Genomic DNA, 14549 nt, shown 5'->3' with positions numbered 1-14549 from the left:
TCTATTGTTCTATTATGCTTTAAACAGAAGGTATATTTGGCATGGCAGGCGTTAGAAGAGGGAAAGAGGGACTATAAATTATATATTAACTACATAATTTGGCTGGATCTTCTCTGTAGAGGGGAAAAAATCAGTTTCAGGATTAGTCCCCTTAAAATCTTCTGAGTGCTTGATATCTAAATCTGTATGTTGACTTTACCTGAATGAGCATCTCCATTTTATTCATTGTCCCAGATCAGACATAACATTATTTCCTGATAGAATCAATTCCATGGTAAGTCAGTATGCGCTGCTGAGATGTTAAACTTCTTGTTATCAGAAATTTTATCCTAAAAAAGGGTTCTCTGGGCAATATGGAGGATGAACAATTTGGAGGTTTAAAGCAGGCAAGTTTATGTATGATAATAAATACACTCTCTATGTGGTCTGCTCTGATTTAAAATATATAAATATAATTAAATACAAAATGTCTTTGAGAAAAGTTTTATTTGCAAATACTTAAATACTGTTTCCTCTTATACTGTTTACTTGAATGATGACACTGTGCAGGGGGGCAGTGACTCATTTCTGAAGATCCTTTTGAGTTCCTGTGTTATGTAATTCCTAAATGAAATTGTGAAGCATGTTAAAGTTGACTTTGTCTTTAGATCAGCTTTAAGCATGCAGCCATTGTATTAATACTTTTAATGCAGTAGCTGAATAACGATAAAATCCTGGAATGGCTTGGGTTGGAAGGGACCTTAAAGAACATCTAGTTCCAAACCCTTGCCGTGGGCAGGGACATCTTCCACTAGACCAGTGGAAGGTGATCTAGTGGACCAAGCCTGGCCTTGAACACTGCCAGGGATAGGGCAGCCCCAGCTTCTTTGGGGAACCTGTGCCAGTGTCTCACCACCCTCATAGTGAAGAATCTTTTCATAACATCTGATCTAAACCTTCAGCCATTCTCCCTTGTCCTGTCGCTACCTGTCCTCATAAAAAGTCCCTCTCCAGATTTCTCATCATACCTCTTTAAGTACTGGAAGATGCTTAAAAATCTCCCCAGAGCCCCTTCTCTTCTCCAGGCTGAACAAGCCCAACTCTCTCAACCTGTCTTCATAGGAGAGGTGCTCCAGCCCTCTGAGCATGTTCATGGCCTCCTCTGGATTTGCTTCAACAGCTCCATGTCCCTCTTTTCTTGGGACCCCAGAGCTGGAGGCAGTACTGCAGGTAGGGTCTCATGAGGGCCGAGCAGAGGAGGAGAACTGCCTCCCTCAGCCTGCTGGTCATGCTCCTTTTGATGCAACCCAGTATATGGTTGGCTTTCTGGGCTGCAAGGGCACACTGCAGGTCATGCTGAGCTTCTCATCAACCATCACCCCAAAGTCCAGGTCACCCAAGACTCCCAGGCTGGTTGCCTTACTATTAGTAGCTGAAAGCACAGAATACACACATTGAGTCAATTAGCATCTTAACACTGGAAATAAATTATTCAATGGTCTGTATAAAAGTAAGTCTGTTCTGTCATTTTCAGGATATAGAGGTTGTTACATAGAGCTTTCAGAATGTAGAGCTTGAGCAATAGAGAAGAACTTCTAAATGTTTTCCTTCTACAGCTGGTAATCACTAATATTTACTGTATTTACCCATATTAAACAGATAGATTTTTATTTCTGTCTTACCTTCTGTTCTACCTTTGCCTTCCTCATGTTTGCTTTGGCTCTTGTGTATCTTTTCTTTGTGGATTTTTGTATTCTTTTTTGATTATTTTTGTGTATTACGTAAAGTGTAATAAATCGAACAGCACCAAATAATCTTTTGTCTTATGTGGCTTAGGGCAGGGAGATACAGTCTGCTGCCTATTTATTTTGAACAGACGTAATATTTGATGCTTTAACATATCTTAAGTTGATCTTTGAGTTTTCTTTTACCTGTCAATTGGAAAACAATACAAAAGCTTAACCCATCCGTAAGTAGGAACATAAGTATTTTTTTTGTGAATTTAGTGAGAACTGCATTTCCTCAGAAGTGTTTGTAAGACCTACTGAGAAACACTGAATGGCTTGTAACAGGTTTGAGGAACAAGTAACAAGAATTAAAATGCAGCTTTTGGGAGGTTTATACGACATAAGCTCCATGTATTAACATTCTTATATCTGAGCTTTAACAGAAGTTCTGACTTGAAATTGTAGTTTCCATCAATTACTGTAGCACACTCTATACAGTCTAAGCAATTATGGTGGTATGGTGCTGTCAGAGTGCATGCCTTTCAGGCAGATTTTTCTCTGAAAAAAGAGATTTCACATAGATTAGAGGCTAAACTCACAGTAGGAGGCTTTTATTACTTGTTACAGGTGGAATAGTTGACATACCATTACAGGGAACTTGAGGAAGCAGACTGGAAAGAATATTTATTCTCTCTGGTGGAAAGTTCTGGTAAGAGAAGGCAACGATGGTGCTACATCCCCACCAAGGATTTGTTAGTGTCTGTGTATGCAGCAAGTCAGTTTCTGTGGATGTATGAGATCCGGACTTGTGCTTGTAAAGTGAATCTCTGTGCTTCCTGGGGGAAGGAGTAGCAAATGGGCTTCTCATGGATCAGAACTTGTACAGCTTGCTTCCTTTGCATGCTGGCAAACTTGGAAGTGGCATGGGTGAATTGTTCTGGAGGTGGCAGAGTTTTCAGCTTTTATAGGAGCCGCTTGAGGGTTATTTGTACCTGCTATAATGTGGGTTTGTGAACCTGTTAAACTGAGACTGAGGCACACACAGAAGAAAAATGGTAGTGAAGAGAACAGTTTCAGACCTTGATCAATAGGCAGTTTTTAAGATGATGGTTGAATGAGTGATCTTGCTGTCAGAACAGAAAAAGGCAGATACTCGGAAGAAGGGTCACACTGTATGTTTTTGGGATATGAGGGAAGAAGCATTAAAACAAACATGTACAAACATACACACAGTCTTGGTAAACAGACTGTTGTCTGCTGGTGGAAAGAGCAGAGAATATTCCAGAGGAGAAATTGGTTTTGCTTATATGAAACTTCTAATGCTGGCAGGTTATCCAGCTTGTGACACCAGTATAGATGTGTCTACATACACTGGAAATAAAAACAAAACATGAAAAGAAAATCAAAACAAACCCAACATAAACCCAGACAAAACCCAATAACAAACAACAAAACCAACCAACCAAAAGAAAATAACCTAAAAACCAACAAGCATAATCCAGGTTGATAGTCCTACATTGTTTTAAATCCAGCATAATCCTAAAGGATAAAATCTCATGTGCTCAGCCTCAGTATTTTGAATACACCAGTTTGCAATTACTGTCTATTTTGACTGGTAGATAGGTCATCTTTTGACTGTGGAATGGGTTTAAATGAGATTCAACAGTGAAATACAATGTCCTGAAACATACAGCATGTAGACAGCTAATAGCAAGGACAAAAAAAACTTTTCTCAGAACTGCCATCTAATGGAATTGCATATGCATTAATACGGCTTTGCAATCCCCCTGTGCTCTTTTCAAACTACAGACATTTTCTTAGCTGGTCCAGTAGGTGGAGATAGAATTCTTCTCAATATACCCTGAAGATGAGCAAAAAATGCTCATCTAAGTACTTATTTTTCTTTTGCAAGTAGACACTATTAGGTTTAAATCCTTCATTTGCATTTATTTTTTCTATTTTACTAAATACAAGTTAATACTGTTCTCACTTCTGACGATATTTATTTGTTGTTCCATATTTCAGTAAAAATATCTCCATCTCTAAAACTAGTATTGATTTGGGAAGATCGTATTTTCAGCTGGAACACTTGTACATTTTGTCTGAGCTTATAGAGATTCACCTATGTTAAAATAAATAGTTGCAGTCACTTTGTCACTTGATGTTTAAATTGGTAAGGTTTACTCTTTCTTTCATTAAGCTTCTGCAGCAGTAGATTAAATAAGGACATGTCAAAGTGCTATGAGCAGGCCAGATAATAGGTCAATTTTAATGAAACTCTTTTCTAGAGGAATTAGTAAGAATAACTTCATTTAATTTTAGAATCTACTGAAAAAAATTTAACTTCCGTAAAGTGCCACTTCTTCCACATTTTAGCAATAGAGGCTTTTTTTTCCCTCGATGCTAATATGCCAGCATCACTTCACCCTGTGTAGCATATGATTCCTTAGCAATCTGAGCTGTAATTGAGTTTTTCTTTCTTACTCGACATTGTAAGGTGTTTGCCTCAGATGATAAGGCACATTCTTTTAAAAAGTGTGCTTAGTGGAAAGCTAATTTATCAAAAAATAGTATTTTTAGCAATAGAACAGGAGAATAATGCCTGTTTAAATAAAGTTGAAAAGCCTGTCATGCTCTTATAACATTTGTGTTTGTTGAATTTACTCATGTCTTTCAGGTTTAGATTATGATAAGCACTGGATTACTAATGAGTTATGAAAGTGCTAAAGTAATAAAATTGCTCTCAAATTATCTTGATAATTTATACTGATGCAACTAACGTGACAAAGGGCAAAGGTCATTGTGTTGAAATCACCTTTCAATTTTCAGTCAGTTAAACTGATGTTACTTACATAGTATAGTGTTAATAAAGAGGTTTCCCAGAAGATCCAGCAGCTGTCTGTGGCAGGAGTATTTCAGCAATTTAATAGGCTCGTTTGCATTACAGAGTAGCCCAGGAGAAGCATGGTGTGGTAGGGAAGAATTAGGGACTCAGAAAAGCTGGTTGCATTTTTCCCTTTTTTTTCCCCCCAAGGTATCTCCTCCAAGCTTGAGAGTGGCTCATCCTGATGAGGAGGACATGAATAAAAGGTGATAGTAGTCCTGTGTAGATGTACAGGCCTCTCCTGACAAAATCCAAACATGAAATGGATAGGTGGGAGCAGGGTTATGTGGTCCAGAGCATAGAGACCTTGTTTGACCGTGAAAGAATGGGTTTAGGAAAGCCAAAGCCTGCCTGTAATTGAATCTGGTGAATAATGTGAATGGCAACAAGAAATGATTCTACAGGTGTTTGTATCTGCAGCAAAAGGGAGACTGGGGAAAATGTGGGTTCTCTGCTGAATGGGCTAAAGAATCTAGTGACAAAGGATGCTGAACAGGCCGAGGTACTCAATGTCTTCTTTGCCTCAGTCTTTACTGATAAGACTTGCCTTCAGGAACCCCCGGCCCATGAGACGAGGGAAAGTCTGGAGCAAGGAAGACCTGCCCTTGGCAGAATAGTATCAGGCTATGAAATACTTAGATAAACCTGACATGTACAAGATCAGGGGACCTGATGGGGTGCATCTGTGGGAGCTGGTTGAACTTACAAACTCTTTACTGCATTTGGAAGGTCATGACAACTGGGAGGGGTTCCTAAGGCCTGCTAGAAAGCAAACATCACTTCTTCATGAAGGATAAGAAGGAGGATTCAGTGACTTACAGGCTCATAAGCTTCTACTCTGTCCCTGGGAAGGTGATGGAACAAATAATTCTGAAACCATTTTGAAACACAGGAGGTACAAGAAGGTTATTTGGAGTAGCTGACATTAATTAGCAGAGGGGAGATCATCCTGATGAATGACAGGTTGACCAGAGAACGATGGGGACTTTCCATCCTTGTTGATACTCAGAACCCAACTGGACGGTAATAACCTGGGCAACCTGCTTCAGCTGACCCTGCTTTGAGCAGGGTGTTTGGACTAGATGATCTGTAGAGGTTCATTCCAATCTTGGTTGTTCTGGATTTAATCCCATTAAAATTACAGACACATTTAAAACCAGAAGGTAGTTCCTCAGACTTTGAATTTGATTCTGTAGGTCATTGGTGTGGAACCTTTCTTGGTGGGTGAGAAACTTGTGTTTATTTGTTTCACTAGTCTATATGTGTCTTTGGTGGAATGCTTCAGGTACAGAGAAAGATACAAAAAAATGGGCAGTCTTTTCTCTGTCTTCTTACCATCTCTGTTTGCTAACGGACTTTAGCAAAGATGCATTTTAAAAGTTAGAAAATGAAAAGGATTGGGGTAGTAGATAATCTGGAAGTCTACAAACTTAGCTTTTATTTCTGCCTCCTAGAATAAAGTCTAAAATTCTGTTAGGCTGCTGGTATATTGCATCAGAAATACCGATTCTTATGGAGGAGTGATCTGAAAGCCTTAGATTTTGTAATGAAGTGCGGGGAAATCCCTGGAAAAAGCTTATAATGAAACTGGAAGGATGTAGTAAGTGCTCACGCCTACTGTCATTTGTAGGCTGAAAATAACTGTTGGGTATCAGTCTTAGATGTAATTTGCATGCATAAGGTATAATTAGCTGTTCTGTATAGTGCTTACCTTTTTCAGAATGAATGATGAATGCCACTCTTCCAAATAAAATGAAAATTTTTAATGTCAATAATTATTATCTTTGATTACGTTGAGTGTTTTCTAAGGTAAATCATGCAAAAATGCAGAGAAAATAGGCTTACCTGTTTTCTTACCTATTTTTTACTTCAATATGAGTAGAATTTTACAGTACAAATAGGGGCTTGATTGCAGTGGTTATGACTTATAGTCAAAATACCTGACCACTTCTAAATGTTTTTCAGTGTTTAGCATTATTGTCTGTTATGTCTGCGTATGTATGTATATATATATATATGCATGTATATATATATATGCATATACACAACTTCCTTGCTGTTAGCTTCCTTGACAATACTTTATACTTGATCTGCTCACTAAAATGAGGCTAAGGGTGTGTAAACTCTAACTCTTGAGTGCAGAACACATGAGCTGAAACAGAAAAGACTGAACAAATATGGACTTACCTCCATTAAAAAAAAGCACATTATTAGAACATATCACTTGTTTTGCAGGCCTCATAACCTTTCCACTGAATTAAAAAATAAGTTCAGGGAGTGTTTTACAGTGTTTAACACCCTCCCATAAATTGCCATGTGAAGTAATACATTAATTTTTGTCTAAGTTAATTTTTATTGCTAGACATACTGTTTTTTCTCACTTACTGAGAAGAGTTGTTGCTTCCTTGTGATACATCTGTTTGTCCTATCTCCTTCAGGAAGAAGTTCTTTGCAGACTGTTGAAGTAGCTCCTTTATTGTAAATTGGTGTTTAATGTAGCTAATTTCCTTTTGTTCTGTCAAACATTATTTTCCAATAGTCGGTTATTTTTTGGGAAAGCAGGAGTTCAGTTTAGAAATTGTAACTAATTTAGTGAGGATTTTTCTGAGTGTTTGTGCAAGAATAATTGTAGATTATTTGAACTGTAGACAGTTTGAATGAGTTTTAGAGCATAATTTTGCTAGAATTATTGCTGCCTGAGGATATTGAATTGTAAGGTACTGTCCATGTGTATTTGAATGTATGTTTTTGTAAATAGAAACAGAATGAATATTTGTCAAACAACTGGACATAGACTGGAAGCATTTTTTTATGCACATATATTTATATTCTCCTTATATAGAAAACATAATTGATGCCTATATGTCATGCTGTGTGACTTTAGGCACTTAGTCAACCAAGATATAAATCTTTATTTGTTCAAGGTCTCTTCACAATGTAAGGAGACAGAGGTATTGGCATAATTCAGATCACTTAAGAGCTTAAATTGGGATTTGGAGATTCCTGTTGCTTGCTGTTAACCTTATAGATACATTACTCATGTACAGGACCATTTGTAGTGCTTTTGCCTTCCTGAACAGGGTGGCTGTGGGAGAGTGCTGGCCGGCCAGAGCCGTGCCAAGGACTACTCTGTAAGACAGAGAGTAACACTGCTGAGGTGCCCATGTCTGGGAATGTTCCTGGGCTAGTGCATCTGATAGTGCAGATACAGCCCATGAGGCTACAAGGTGACTGGTCTTAGTGTGAATGCTTCAGGTTAGTTGCCTAAACTTTTGTGCATGACTCGGGTTTGTCTGCTGGTATCTGTTGGAGGTGAAGGATAATTTGTTATCTGTCTTTTGATTTAAGTGTAGAGTCTAGTCCTTCTGTGCATGAAATATAATCTACAGGGCTCTATAAGTGAAAAGCTCTTGTATTCACTGGACGTGTGCTATGTAGTGTTTTTTAAATGAACTCTTTGAAAATGTGTCTGTTTACTTAGAACTCTAAATATGTATGTTGCTGCAATTGAAGCATAAGAAAGAATTATTCTTAAGTAAAAGTTTCATCTGTATATTTTAATTTGTATGTATCTAATAATATCTCCAAATTGAGGAGTCAGGCCTGACAATTATGTTCTTCTGCCCCCTAATGCATGTGAAGTTACTTGAAAATAATGGATGCTTGCCTCTAATTTTTACATTTCATAAAAAAGATCTGTATGTACTTCTGAGTAATCAATAGGACAAGAATTGACTGTTTCTAAATTTCTACATTGCTAGCGGCATATAATGCTTCTATTTATGACCAAACAGACAGCTTTTGTTTATGACCAAATAAAATACTTGCATCTAATCCCAGAGTAACTCTGTAGTACTATTTAAGGTTCTACCAGGAACTTCAAAATGTAATGGACTGCAAATAACCGTATCCAATTTTTAATTTTTTTTACACCAATATTTTACATTTAATTTTTAATCGCTCATCATGGCTGTGCTTGAAAAATTAAAAAATAGGTGAAAGCAGGTGAAAGCACGTGTACTGGCATATGTCTAGCCTTGTAAATTATACACAAGTAGAGAATTAACTCTCTTTACCTTTTCTGCTTTATTCTTGTAGACATTATGTGGTTTTCTTTGACTCTGATGTGTGTATGCCATGCAGCCTTGGAGATATTTTTCCTCAGCATCACTTAAAACTTTTTACTGCATATGAGGGATAATAAGCATATACACCAAAGTGCACCTGGTGCATTTTCATTTCCTCTAAGTGTTCTGTTGAGATGAAGTGCTCTATCAAAAGTTTCTCTTACAGCTGGCCTGTTTTCAGAACTGATCTCTGAAACTGTCTTCAATCCTTTTGTCCTGCTGCATATTACTGCTGTAAACTGGCTGCGACAGGGGCCATCTTTTGAAATGCTAGACAAAGTGGCAACAAAACTATCACTCGCTAGCCTGTAGAAACCAGTTTCTGCTAGCAGGTCTGTATTGGTAGATGGTGGCCAGAGATTCAGGTATACAATACAAAAAACTCTAGCAGGTTAATGAACATCTTTCTGACTTGAGCTAGGAGATTTTTCCCATAAATTCTACTGTTAAGTACACCTAGTTGCTTTTACTTGAATAAAAAACCTTTTGTATTTAGGTTTTTTGTTTGGTGGTGGTTTTTTTTGCGGGTTTGTTTTTTTTTGTTTGGGTTTTTTTTTTTTTAGAATACTATTTTTTTTCATATAGGGGACACTGCAGGGGAAAAAAAATAAAGTTATGTCCTTATTTAATACCTTTGCCAGTTGCTCTTAAAAATCCCCTAGTTACTGTTGCTTCCGTCCCCCCCTGCTTTGTTTTAATTGTCTTTATCATGCATGGAGTTTGATTTTTGAAAGAGTAATTCCGTTCACCTTGCATGATCCTCATTGAACCTGTTGCGTACCTGTTGCCCATGTCTTCTAAAATTAACATGTACTGAATTTAAGAGATCATAATTGCTCATCAGCATTTATTTCAGGAGTTTTCAAAAGAAGTAGGCTATGTCAATGTGTTTTGCCGCAAAGATCTATGCGTGTGTCAACTTGTTTTCTAGTTCCCTACATGGTGTCCTCCACATCATATGGCATAAGAGTACCCTTAAACTGCAAAGGATGCTTGGTAGTAAAGGCTCAGAATAAAAATTCTTTAAGAACAATGTCATGTTCAGCCAGGTCTTTTGAAGGGTTAGTCTAAATAGCAGCTGAAGAAGAGCAAGACTGATACATGTTCTTTTTTAATTTGTGGAAATACTTGACTTCTAATTGTTTAAGAGATGACTTCATAACATACTGTACTACCACAAGAAAAATGACTTGTAAGGGTCTTGTACACTAACATGTGGTCATCATATTAATGGAAAAATAATTTATTTTGGTTCTTGATTTTCCTTACTGCTCTTTTTCCTGTTCAGTTATTTGCATGGGAGTTAATGATTTAATAATTTTGTAGACAATTGTTAAATTGTATCAGGGATGAGTTATTTGAAAGCAAGGGCTTGTGTAGATGCTACCTAGCTGTGGTTGTTTACAAGTCAGGTATCTAGTCAAAGGTTGCAGTTCCATCACTGGTTAAGCTGATTTTAGTCAGGGTTGATGTCATCCAGCTCTCTTGCCCTCTCATTCCAACCCTTTGCAGAGTCCCATGTTTTTTTGTTTTACCCTGTGGGGAGCCACCTTCGAATACTAATTTGTCGCTGGACTAGAGAAGAAGCCTGGCTGGAAGATAGCCTTCTTCAGGTTGCTGACTCTGATTTGTTTCACAAACGTGTTTGCTAAAATAGACGGGAAAATAGGTGTTAGAGTAAGTGGCTATTGTGGTTTAAGCCCAGCCAGTAACTCAGAACCATGGAACTGCTTGCTCACTATCCCCCTTCCTCTCCCGCCCCGCTTCCAGAGGGATAGGGAGGAGAATCAAAAGAATGTAACTCCCACGGGTTGAGGTAAGAACAGTCCAGTAACTAAGGTATAACACAAACTACTACTGCTACCACCAATAATAATAATGATAAGGGAAATAAAAAGGGAAGAGAATACAACTGCTCACCGATACCCAGCCCGACCCGAGCAGTGATATAACTCTACTGGCTAACTGCCCCCAGTTTCTGTACTGGGCATGACGTGCTGTGGCATAGAATACCTCTTTGGCTAGTTTGGGTCAAGTGTCCTGTCTGCTTCCTCCTGGCTTCCCCTCCTCCCTGGCAGAGCATGAGACTCAGAAAGTCCTTGGTGAGAGTAAACATTACTGAGCAGCAACTAAAAGCACTGGTGTTATCAGCGCTGTTCCCAGGCCGAAAGTCAAAAACACAGCACTTCACCAGCAACTAAGAAGGAGAAAAATGACTGCTACTGCTGAACCCAAGACAGTGGCCAAAAGCAAGGGGAGGCCAGTTCTTTCGTTCATGTGGTGGTGTTTTCTAGTTGCTGCCTGTGTGTTGTGGTTACTGTACTGCACTTAAAATTTGAAATAGATGTCTGTGAATGTGTTTTAATTCTCAGGCCAGACATTTCTGGTTTTACACTTTCTATATGTTCACTGCCTTCAGAATGAGTCTAATTCTTCTCCCACTTTGAGTGAGTGGGCCTTCAACAAATTACTTGGCTAGTAAGTGACTGGGCTACTGTGTTAAATGCAGAGCAGTTATGTTCTCTAATTTTAGCAGTATATAACTGAAGTACACATTTTTTAGGAGGTGCAGGTGCAGAGAGAGTCATAACATGTCAAAATTGTTAACATATACTGTCAAGTATTTTTGGTAAATTGACCTATAAGAAAGAGGTGACAGACCCTGTACATTTTTCTTAGTACAGTGATTTGGGTGACCATGCATCCATCCCAATCTCAAGAATCATGAGATTTATAATATCATTCTCAGTTTTCTAACAGGGTGTTTAAGTACCAGAAGTCAAAGCTTTTAGGCAAAAAACCCATACCTTTCTACCTGCTAGAGTAATACCATATAGTGACAGAGATAATGCATCCTTCCCCTCTTTCTTACTCCCTGAAAAAAACTTAGAGAAATTTTGTTTTTGTGGAGAATGGAAGTTTGCTGATTTGGAAGCCAGCTCAAACTGATAATTTTTACAGGCTCCCATTCTTACAAGTGTATTGGTCATGTTTTCACACCAGTCTCGGGAGTTTCACTGACTCTAGAAATTAAATTGCAAATTATAAAAACATTGCTTGGTTTATCTTTGACCTGTCAGCTGCAATAGAAGTCCGATATAATAGACCGTGGCTTATGCTTTTTGTCTTCTGCAAAAATTAAGAAATGACAGTTAAGATAAAGTGCAGATGATAGTTGAAGATTTTTTTCTTTTGTAAACTTAATTCTTTGGATAAGAGATGTTGGCAATGGACAATGGTTTGTATTCAGCTGGCTCCACATGCCTATTTTACTGTTAAAAATGGAGACACTTGTTAAATAGGATAAACTTACTGTGAGGAGTTCTACAGCTTACAATTCTCTTTAGGAAGTTGAGTCTGTCTAGAAGCTTTAGTACAAGCTTTCCTTTTTGTGGCAATCAGCTTTTGTGATGATCATAAATTCATCCTTAGTGAATTTGTATGTTGACATAGAGGTTTCTAATTGTCTTTAGTCTGTCAGTGAAACTCTTGTTTGTCGAAAGGTTAACATTGCTTGGTATTTGTCACACATAACTTATTTTCCTGGACATTTATTTGAAGTATTGCATGTTCTAAAATAGAACTGTATTTCAGCTTTCAGTCTTCAAAGACCACTTCTGATCTGAGTATGATTAATATTTGAGACTTCAAGAAGGACTTAAATAGGGATCTAATAAATAAAAGGTTTGTGTAAAGCATTCTGGGTGATAAGATAGTAAGTTGAGATTGAAATAAAAATTTTCCAGTATAGAAAATTCTGGTTTAGCCAGCTGTTGCTAGACCATCTTTCCATCACTGCCAGATTGGAAAAAAAATACGTAGAGTTCTCAGTGTGAAGGTGGTAGGAAGCTATTTGCTAAAAATGCCTGTTTTTTATAATGCATTCAGTTTCATGACTATCACAACTCTTGTTTAATAAAGTAAGGACGGTGAAGTTCTCCAACTTCCAGACATATATTTGAGGTGTTAAAAGTTTAGCTATCATGTGAAGCCATTACAACATAGCAGTGTCATCACTGCCTGAGTAAAGATCTGTTCTTTGTGTTCATGCAGCCAAATGGAGAATTACACTGGGGAGCTGCTTAGTGTTTTAAAACAAACTAATGTCATAACCTGGTTATGTTAACTTGGTTTAAGAAGCAAAAGATTTTATAGCCCCCCTAGGGGCTAGGAAGTAAACTGAGGTGGAAGAGTGCAGAATGACTTACAAGGACTCACTTAGAATGACTCTACAACTTTATATTAAGACATTTGTATTTGCCTTTCAAAAATGTAGAAGAGCTCCAATGCTTCTGTGTTGAGGGTGGAATTGCATGAACGAGATTTCAGAAATTGTTTTAGTAGCTGGTTTCGTTTGTGGGATTCAAAGTGAGAAATGAATTCCAAGCAATACTAGAAAAAAAATTCATTGACATACAAAATGAAAGAAATGAATGCTAAAATTAGAATTGTGAACGCTATCATTCGAGGAAAGGCTGGATGGGGCTTTGAGCAACTTTGTCTAGTGGGGTTGGAACTAGGTTAGCTTTATTGTCCCTTCTGACTCAAACCATTCTATGATTAAAATGTCCTAATTGATTTCCAGAATAAATTGCTGTCATAAAATCTTAGGAAGTCGTATATAAATTGCTAGTGTAAACAGCTATTACAGGGAGTATTGCATAAGTATGGGAGAAATCTTTAACGTAGCTTTTTTTCTCTGGGTAAATTATATTTTTTTTTAGTATATTTTAAATAATCGTGAGAGTGACAAAGTTATGTAGTTTCAGTCATCATATTTTGCTAATAAATTGAGATTGAGAGAAATTTTAAATAACAAGCAAAACTGGAAAAAAATCCACCAAGTTGAGTGCATTTCTCAGTCTAAAGAAATTACACTGATGCTGCTAGAGTTTGTTGAGGGTAGCTTTTGTTAAGTCTAGGAAAAGAATTTGTAGAGCGAGAAGGCTTTTACAATTCAGACTTAATTATACTTAATCAGTGGGATCAATTTGATGTTTAAAGAGGGAAGATAGTAAATTATAAATGTTAAAGGACGTATTTTTATCATTGAGACACTCATCCTTTATCAGTCTTTGATGGCTTCCATATTTTTTTGACTCAGAAGAGGGGATCTTACAATTCACAGATGCATTGCAGCTATGTGGAATATGGCAACAAGCTAGTGTCTGTTGTCCTGGTTACTTTTCTGAAAGTGAGTTGTAAATCTGTGGGTAGTTTAATGGGAAGGGCATACTTCAGAACTCAAAATACTCTTTGTAGATGATCCCTGCTAGGTAGAGCATAGGATTTGAGTCATAAAATTAGAGGAAGAGTTAATTTTGGAAGTTAGGCTTCAGAAGCACAGGGTAGTGTGGACTAAATGGCTTAAGTATTCCCATCCAGTAATTAATGTAGATAAAACCATGTGAAATATTAATCTTCTGTTGAATGTTTAATGTTTTATTTTGCATCTCATGCTGTGCTATAGGAAATATTAAGGAGATAGTTCAAACAGTTCTTGCTGTTACTCTCTTTTGATAGGCACTACCGTGTGTATGCAAAATCACACTGCCAGCAAAAGTTATCAGTCTGAATCTACTGGTTCTTCTAAAGTTCACAGAATCATTAGGATTGGAAGGGACATCTGGAGATCATCTAGTCCAACCCCCTGCCAATGTATAACCTTGAGCAGGTTATACGGCAACGTGTTCAGGCGGGTTTTGAATGGCTCCACAACCCCCTTGGGCAGCCTGCTCCAGTGCTCTGCCACCCTCAACGTAAAACTCTTCCTTGTGTTGAGGTGAGACTTCCTGTGTTTTAGTTTACAGCCATTGCTCCTCTTCCTGTTGC

The 14549-nt window shown here is 37.7% G+C and overlaps 1 protein-coding gene across 1 annotated transcript in view; it reads left to right on the top strand.

Moving 5' to 3' along the window:
* The window catches only part of TTC33 (tetratricopeptide repeat domain 33), a 45449-nt gene that overhangs the window by 912 nt on the left and 29988 nt on the right, over positions 1 to 14549 (top strand). The gene's annotated exons all lie outside the window — the stretch shown is intronic.

Source organism: Pezoporus wallicus, unplaced genomic scaffold (assembly GCF_028554395.1).
Source record: "Pezoporus wallicus isolate ANWC-B61680 ecotype Strahan unplaced genomic scaffold, APGP_CSIRO_Pwel_v1 contig_9758, whole genome shotgun sequence".
Taxonomy (NCBI): Eukaryota; Metazoa; Chordata; class Aves; order Psittaciformes; family Psittacidae; genus Pezoporus; species Pezoporus wallicus.
Note: the sequence above shows the minus strand (reverse complement) of the source record. Positions and strands in the feature narration are given on the sequence as shown.